General features: G+C 43.0%; 1 pseudogene; it reads left to right on the top strand.

The window, feature by feature from the left end:
• Positions 1 to 2,243: 2,243 nt before the first annotated feature.
• Positions 2,244 to 5,000, top strand: LOC149241960 (uncharacterized; annotated as a pseudogene).
• The last annotated feature ends 4,673 nt before the right edge of the window (positions 5,001 to 9,673 follow it).

The following is a 9,673-nucleotide window of genomic DNA, read 5'->3' on the forward strand; positions in this document are numbered from 1 at the left end:
TAACCATGCCAATCAGGACAAACATGAGACAAGAGGCTACTATGATCAAATTCGACTTCCTATGTGACATTGAGGAAGTGGAATCGATGGAACATCACACAGTCATCCAACATCATCAACAGAACCCTTAGGAGACAAGTCAACCACTCAGACAACCTGTCCTTGGGTCCCACTCTTGTTCTAGATCGCTTAGGCCATAGTCACTCTCATGCTATGGGCAAGGGAGCGACCAACAACCTAAAGTCGCTCTCATAGGCTTGCCTGCTAGCGACCAGGGACCAAAATTGCCAGTTTTGTGCCAACGACCCCAAGATTTAGGCCACTTTTTCAAGCCCAGAGCCCAGGACCCTGCCCATAATGGAGTGATAGCTTAAAATCAATAAAAATATAGGGAAACAATTATCAAAAGCAATAAACTAAACAAGACCATAAACAGAGTCCTACTAGCCATGATAGGCATTTCGTCAAACATATCATCAACATGTAACCTACAGCTGTAAACAACTTATTAAGTGTAGGGATCTCATACTTATCTAAGAATCTCTATGAACCATTGTTCCCTCATGTCAATTGTTGCATTATCCTTTATTAGGTCATAGACACATTATCCATTTGTATACTAGTAAAAACATGTTGAGAGCCATACATAGTTGTTGTCATAAAATATACATATAACCAACTTAATAGGAATATAAATACCATAAACATACTAGCCATCAAATTCCACATATACATCAGTACATTTACACATGAAAATCAAGGGAATGAATTTATCATCAATGAATGCAATGAACCAACCGGAGATGGGACTACCATGTTCCACCCAACCATAGAATGAATGAGCCAAATATCTCTTCAACCATTCACCCCTATGCCATATTCCAAGTATGAATGTGGGATTCGAACCACAAGAACCAACTAGGGATACCGAGGCTAAACCACTTCACCCTCGTCAACAAAAACCAAGCTTTACTGTAATCCATCCCGGATTGTTAGGCCAACACAATGAACACATCATAACAGGCTTTACCGTGATCTCCACCTGATCACTAGGCCAAACAAGCATGGATGCCACCAGATTTATCCACCTACACCGTGAGGAATTTTCCTGTCTCCTAGTCTCTCAGGCTTTACCGCAATCCAAACCCGAATCACTAGGCCCTAATCTGGGATCCACTCTCTAGGCTTTACCGCATATCCCAAAACCGGGATTACTAGGCCCAATGGAGAGAAAAATCACCTCTTGGCTTTATGGTATATCCTATCATTCACTAACAAGGATTCCTAGGCCATCTGAGGCAACACAAAATTCTACTTTACCACAACCCACAATCCAGCTCAAGGGTTATTAGGCCATGTGTTCTATCATTTTGGAGATCCATCTCACTCAGCTTCGAAATCCATCCGACAATCCAGCTTAACCAAAACATGAGAACCCCATCACGCCATGGCTATCCATAAATGGAAAGGCTAGGCTGAAAACACTGTTACACCTGGAAAAAACCATGCCATGATAGAAAATAACCACATGAAATATCATGCATACCAAATCTAGCAAGGAAAATACACATGTAAGTCGATACCTGCAATGAAGTTTGTTGTAGCTGCTTGATCTCGCCTTTCCCTGCTTGATCTTTGCTTCCCCTTGCCTTCTTTGCCTTTCTTGCTCCAATGCCAAAGTGCTCTAAGAAAACTCTATGTGTCCGAGAGTGTGTGTGTGTGAGAGAGAGAGAGAGAGAGAGAGAGAGAGTAATGAGAGAGCTCCAAAACTCAACTGCAAAAGGTTACCAACTGATCCTCGGAAGCCTTTTTATGAATGAGACCTCTATTTTCTTCATTTTCCATTATTTTCCTTCATTTTCCTCCTCACATGCAACCTGTGACCTTTCACATCCCTTTTCTCCTAATTTCCATTATTTTCATAAATAATTGTGCCAAAAATGCCATTTTGCCTTTCTAAAGCCTTAGCCATTGCCTTTGCCAATTTCCTTAGCCATAAACAATCAAATGAACACCCCTAGGATGCCTTGCCCAACATTCAACTTGGAATAAGTGTCCCATCAACCGTGGTTATTGTTTTTAACTTTTATTACATGGAATTTTTACCAAGGCTGTTACAGAATGTGCCACTGCCTCATGTTGTAGACACGCCTTGCCGGTGATCAGTGAGGAGACCCTAATTCACGAGACATGTTATTGTGGAAGCTTTGAAAACCAACGATGAGCACAAATGAGTTCCTTGAATGGATGTCAAAGATATTGCGAGGGCTTATATAGGAGACATCGACTCGTGGATTTTGTACTTAAATTGCTGGAAAATCGCGTGTCGGAGGTTACATTGTGCATAGGGCCATGAATCCCAACACCAAAGTCCTGGAATATTGCATACATGATCTCAGCTTATCCCCTTCGAGTGGTCATGTGAGCACCTCGAATGTCCCTGTGTCGGCGAGTGTTGAGGAGATTAGTCAGAAAGATATAGCTAAACACATTGAGTACATCTACAGGCTTGTGCTAGAAAGCTATGAGCTTGCAACAAATAATAACAACACATTGACTACCATTCTAATAACCAATCGAATAATTCTCGACACCAAGCACTTTGTCAAGAATTATATAGGAGAAATGATGAGGAGAGGTGCCACCAATTGATGGGGCTTCGATGACGATGAGATTCTCAGAGTTATGTGCACGATGTCCCTGAGCAAACATTGTCTGGCCAGTAGCAAGCATAGTCGTAGCTCGCCTCCTGCGCCTTTGATGGACGTCGTGATTCTACCACCTCATGCCACCGTTGTTGATCTCAAGAAGGCATCCGAGAGGGCCCTCAGGGAAACATACTAAACCACAAGCGAATTCATGCAGAGTCCATCTCCGGTCTAGACGAAGACAACGACAACGAAAATATCCTGTTCAGAGCCCTTGAATCAGGGTCGAGTGTTGTAGTCTAAGGCAGTGACATCGACATGTTGAGCGAGCTCTAGTACAAAGGTAAGGAAGGAGGTGCCCAACGTGGATGATTGGTTGGTCGAATGTCCGTGTGGCACTAAGGTCGATGGCGGTGAGAGGATGATTTCCTGCGACGTGTGCTGGGTGTGGCAACATACTTGCTGCATTGGCATTGTTGACATTGACAAAGTTCCAAACATGTTATTTTTTCACCGCTATGAACTCCACCTCTTCCAGTCCATACTTAAGTATTTTTTTTTTTAATACATCCACTCCATTCCATTCTTTGGATGCTTTTGTATACATATAAATACACTATTATTCATCACGCTTTTTACATTATCCTTGAAATAAGCTTTAAAAAATCCCATCAAATCTAATCAATGATGAAAAATTCTGATGTATCAAAGTTGAGAGGTGCTTGTTACATGCCCAAGTTAATGGAATGATATTTGTAATATCATGTTTATTTGTCACATTCTCACTGGTCACATTCATGTGAATTAAAGCTTTGAGGTGCTTGTTGCATGGTAAGTTAGTGTGATGATATTTGTATTATTATGCTCTCTATGATATTTGTAATTTATAATTTTTTTTTTTTAAATGAAGTTAGTTTTGAAGTTTAAGTATTTGGGTTGATGTTATAGTTTGAGCCGTACTGGTAATTTGGGTGGTCTTTCGTCGATTTTGTCTCTATAACTTGTGCCCACCACTCTATCTCTAAGACCAATGCTTCATGGTGTTTCATAGCGTGAGGACAAGACCTTTATAAGAAGTGAACGTTGATCAAGGACGATTTTTTTTTATTCGTATTATTAAATCTTAACTTTATTTTATTATAAATATTAGTGGTGATTTTAATTTGTTATAATTATTGGAAAAATAAAATAAAATAAATGAATAACTTTGTCATTTTAATTAATTTTAAGACTATGTAAAATTTATAATAATTTTGAATTTTATTAATATTATTATTTATGATTATATAAATTTTATAATTTATTTATTTTATTAAGGGAATTGATCATTAGGGGAGTCTTGCAATTCTTTTGGACATTTTAAAGTTTTATTTCCTATTTTTTTTACTAAATATAATATATATAATAAAATTCAAAATATGAAATATAGAATGACATAAAATATAGAATTCAAAATATCTTTATGAATATAAAATTATATAAGTTATAATTTTAATAAAAAAATAATGAGGTTAATAAATTACTATTGTTTTATTAGAAGATTATTAAAGATGGACAATGCAGAGTGTAACTGCTCCCGGTTTTACTCGATCTATCCATGTCCGTCGACACCCTTATCTTCCATTGCAAGCAATGCCTTATATAAATCTACAATCTTATCCACTTCACTTCACAAACTCCCAAACGTAATTCAAGTTTTTGTCAACTTTGACTCGCATTTGAATTGTCTGTACAGTGTTATGACATTATTGGACCATTGGATTTCAAGGATGAGTAGAGAAGAAATACACAAAGAACAAATTTTGTAATTTGATTATGTAGACAAGGATCGTACCACAATCAAAGTGATGAAGAAGATTGTTTTTTCCCGCGATGGAGGTTGAGGGTTCGATTCAACTGTCTCAGAGTAAGAGAGTTGAAAATGGGGCACCAAAATCATGGGTGCTCCTGTGGCCCCCTCCTCCCATCCAAGAGGCTGCGATGTGGACTGCCCCAGTGGAGAACCCGACCCCCAACTCGTATATTGTGAAACCATCTCCAGTACAACATTCAAAGAGTACGCTCTCATAAAAAAAGCTTTGATCAAGGAGGAATTTGTTGTTTTTATCTATTCTTTCTCTGATTATATTTTCTATGTGCAAATCCCTTGGAGTTGGTGCTGCACAACTTCAACAAATGGGCCAAGAAGGCTGAGAATTTGGCCTCAAATGTGTGGACCAACTGTAAGTATAACTTCAATAGCTTCTTGCATTTTCCTGACAAATTATGTTTAAATGCAGTGAAAAATGGGCACAACGTACCAGATGCGACATGGGGAAGCCGAGCTTAGGTGCCAAAGCCCTAACAGGGTGACTTCAAAGCTCTATTTCGATAGGCATTTTTGGTTTCTCTAGAGGAGAAGTTACAAAAAATGTATGCCTAACAATGTATTGTAAAATTATGTTTGGATGTTCATTCAAACTCTTCGATGAAGGATATAATAATGTTCTTAATATGGTGGTGTTGCAATTTTGAATCACTCACCATTGTAATTTGTTACCATGTGAGGAAGGATTGCGGGAGAAAATGTAGAAGGTTTAATTTGGTTGTAGTTTAGGGAAAAGGTGATCCGGATTTAAACAGGAACGCACCAAATTACAGAGATAACCATATACACAACGATGCAGCGGAAATAATACTTCATTTCATTAATGGAAAATACTGAAATATGCTTACAACCAGAAATGGAAATAAACCAGCTAGGGCGATGGTAGCTTATCTCTGAGAAGAGATGTGATGGCTACATGCCTCTGAACTGTGTTACAATGAGGCTCGAAGGCCTATTTATTGTTGAGAAACAATGGAAACCCCTTAACATTCCAAAACCTAACCCTAGGAGATGAAACGCCAACTGTGGGCCCCGTTTGGGGTAAATTGGTACATCAACTTCCCGGGGTCGTAACTTTGTCATATGATCTCCGTTTGACGCGTACAATAGCTCATTAGAAAGATCTATCCGAGCACTATCATTGTTGGAACGGGCAACGGATTCCCATGTTGCCCCTGGATTCCCCAAAAAACGTCGTTTAGGGCCTCAAAACGGCTCTGGAAGTTCAGGACCCGAAAAAACTGCTAAAAATAGTAAGTTGTGCTACAATTAAGGAAACTGAAAATGCTGAGAAAGACAATGGTGGGGGTCCAGGTGGACTTGGCAGGTGGCCACCAATATCCACCTGGATCATTCCTCCCCCCTTAGGAAGCAATGGTCCCCATTGCGTTGAGCTCCTCCATGAGATGAGGAAACTTCTGCTGAACTTGTTCCCTGGTGAGCCACTTGCCCTGCTGAAGGAGTTGGCCTGCTTTGACAACTCGATACAGTTGGATATTCTGTTGGCGAGTGTTCTTGATCTGTGTGTCCATGATCCGATCAGTTGTAGCTTGTTCAATGCAATCTGGATTTAATTCTGTGGGTTTGAGCTGTTCTGCAATGTCGGATGTGTCTAGCAATGGTGGAAAATATGGCCGAAGGCGGTCCACATTGAACACTGGGTGCAGGCCAAGGAATGGGGGAATGTTGAGCTCAAATGCATTGTCTCCCATAGCCTTAGTAATGGTGTAGGGACCATATCGGAGTAGTCTCAATTTCCGATAGGCTCCAGTAAGGCGTTCCTTTTGCAAATGCAACCAGACTTTGTCACCCACCTGAAACTTGTGTGGCACCCGGTGTTGATCATGTCGCTGCTTGTACTTGGCATTTGATTTCTCAAGAATGTCATGGACCTGCTGGCGAATATGTTGGATGCGCTCAATGAAGCTGGTGGCCTTATCTGTTTCGGACTGGACATGAGCTGAATTCATGTGAGTAGCTGCAAGTGGCATGGCCACATCAATGGGGCATAGTGGCTGGAATCCCAAACCCACCTGAAAAGGGCTATGGCCAGTGGAGCTGTGAAGAGCTCGGTTGTAGCTGTGCTGAACATAGGGGAGGATCTCGTCCCATGTGCGTGGATGCTTTGAGTTATACATGCGCAGAATGTGCACAATCATCCTATTGACAACCTCTGTCTGGCCATCAGTTTGAGGATGGAAGGCTGTGGACTTCGTGAGTTTGGTGTCCAACATTGACCAGAGACTGGACCAAAATGTGCTGAGAAACCGACTGTCCCGATCTGAGATGATAGACTGTGGGATCCCAAAGTGCACCCACACTCGTTCAAAGAAGAGTTTAGCAGTGGCTTCTGTTGTGATATTCTTCTTGCAGGCCACCATAATGGCCATCTTCGAGAACCTGTCGACGACCACAAAAACACAGTCATTTCCATGCTTAGTGGAAGGAAGGCCTGACATGTAATCCATGGAGATGGATTCCCAAGGTCGACTAGGGGTAGGCAACAGGGTATAGAGGTCGTGCTTCTTAATGGTCGGTTTGGCAATGGCACAGGCAGTACATGATCTGATGTACTTCCCAACATCCTGTCGAAGATTCGGCCAATAGAAATAATTTTGCAGTACTGCCACTGTTTTCTCGACCCCGAAATGCCCAGCAGCCCGACTGTAGTGTGCTTCCCAAATCATCTTGGCACGCTCGCTTGAAGGAACACAAAGGTGACCGAGGTGGCATAATAGGGCATCCTGGAGGTGAAAATCTGCAACATGCCGACCCTCCAAGAGTGTCTGGTATGTGTGGCCGAATTCTGGGTCGCTTTTGTAGAGAAGTGGCCAATCAGAAGTCTCGTGCCCACAAGAGTTGAGCACGGTGGTTAACGCCATGATTGGTGGTCGACTGAGGCAATCTGCAACATTATTGGTGCTGCCCTTCTTATACTTGATATTCAAATGGAACTGTTGCAGGTATGTAGACCACTTCTGATGGCGATCATTCTGCAATTTCCCTTGGGTCTGTATGAACTGCAGGGGTCGGTGGTCTGTGTGGATGACCGTTTCCTTCCCCAAAATGTAATGCTTCCATTGTCGGCAGGCCTGTACAATGGAATACATCTCTTTATCATAAGTGGGGTACTTCCGGACTGTGTCTGAAAGTGTTTCACTGTGATATGCCACTGGATGTCCATGTTGAGTAAGGACTGCCCCAATAGCATAGTCAGAGGCATCTGTCTCGACCTCAAATGGTTGTTGTAAATCTGGTAACGCGAGCACTGGTGCCGTGCAGAGGCGATCCTTCAACTCCATGAATGCCTTCTGTTGAGATTCAGACCAAAAGAATTTTGCTTTAGCCCCTCCCTTGGTGACTTGACTCAAGGGCCAAGAAATATGAGAAAACCCCAACACAAACCTGCGGTAGAAGTTGGCAAGACCTAGAAATCTGCGGAGCTCTGTTAGAGTGGTTGGAGAGGGCCAATCCCGAATGACTTGGATCTTGGCTGGATCAACGTGCACCCCCTGTTCATCAATGATGTATCCCAGATACTGAACTTGGGTCATGCCAAAAGTGCATTTCTCCAAATTGGCACATAGCTTGTGTTGCCGCAGTGTTTGGAGAACCTGTCAGATGTGGTGGAGGTGCTCTTCCCAACTCTGGCTGAAGATCAGAATGTCATCCAAGTATACTACTACAAAGGAGTTGGTGAATGGCCGCAAGATGTCATCCATTAGCCTCATAAAGGTTGCAGGAGCATTCGTCAATCCGAAAGGCATGACCAACCATTCGAAGAGGCCCTCCTTGGATTTGAAGGCAGTCTTCCACACATCAGAGGGTTCGATTGGTACCTGGTGATATCCTGACTTCAGATCGATCTTGCTGAAATATTTCGCCCCCTTTAGTTGGTCTAGGAGGTCATCAATCCGCGGGATCGGGTACCTATTACAGACAGTGATCTTGTTCAGCGCCCAATAGTCAATACAGAGTCTCCACGTCGGATCCTTCTTCTGTACCAACACGATCGGGCTCCCACAGGGCGATGAACTCGGACGGATGTGACCTTTCTGCAGGAGCTCCTGAATCTGCCTCTTGATTTCATTGTTCTCCAGAACGGAGCGCCGATAAATTGGTCCATTGGGTAGCGGCGCACCTGGGGTCAGATCGATGGAGTGCTTGACTTGACAGTGCAGAGGAACCCCTGCCGGGGAGGTGAAGATGTCCTCGTACTCCTTCACAATCTTGTCCATCTGTAGTTGTCGTGCAGAGGGACCCCGTTTGGAGGCCGCGACCACTGTCTTCTTCTTTCCTTGAGGGCGTATCATCAGGAAAACAAATTCCCTGGTTTTGGAAATGATCTTACTGCATTGTTTTGCAGTAATCAAAGAGATGGCGGCATGTGGTGCTACCTCTGGTATCCTGAACAACTTATTTCCCAATGTAATAATAATAGCACGAGGCCTTGATTCATACACAACATGTCGCTTCCACAAGTATGGTTGTCCTAGTAATACATCACAAACTTCAAGGGGAGCAATGTCACACAATACCTCATCCGTGAAGGGCTTGATGTTGTATGGAAGGCGACACTGCTGGCTCACGCAGAGATCTCGTCCTTGGTGAAGCCACCCAATGGTGTATGGTTGTGGATGTGCTGTGGTCGGTAAGCCCAACCGCTTCACGACCTCTGCTGAAATGAGGTTCTTTTGACTCCCGCTATCAACAATGAACTGTATCGGGGAGCCCTTTACCCACATCTGGGAGTGGAAGAGACGCTCCTCCTCCTCTGGATCTTCGGGTTCATTTTTCTGGATCTTTGCGGTAGCAACAGTGGCGCTGGGATCAGCATCAATGATCTGCTTCCCTTTTTCATACCTCTTATCGGGCTCTGACTCAGAGTTGGAACATGCATCTGATTCTGAAACCTTTAGCTCAGCCACCAGTGACTGCTTGACCCGACACTCACTTGTGTTGTGAGTGGAGCTCTTATGGAACTCGCACCATTTTCCAGTGTCCTTTCTCGGCTTTGCGACGTTGTTCTTTGCTTGCGGCTTCGGCTGGTTGTCTTGGGCTGTCCCGCCTTGGCTTTGTCCTTTGTTCTGTGGTTTAGGGGCACCTTTCCCCTGATTTGGATTCGCAGATCCAAAGTCTCGCTTCTTTTGTTTAAACT

The sequence above is a fragment of the Pinus tabuliformis genome, chromosome 8 (genome assembly GCF_031772625.1).
Source record: "Pinus tabuliformis cultivar Carrire ecotype Pingquan chromosome 8, CPIR1, whole genome shotgun sequence".
NCBI classification, from domain to species: Eukaryota; Viridiplantae; Streptophyta; class Pinopsida; order Pinales; family Pinaceae; genus Pinus; species Pinus tabuliformis.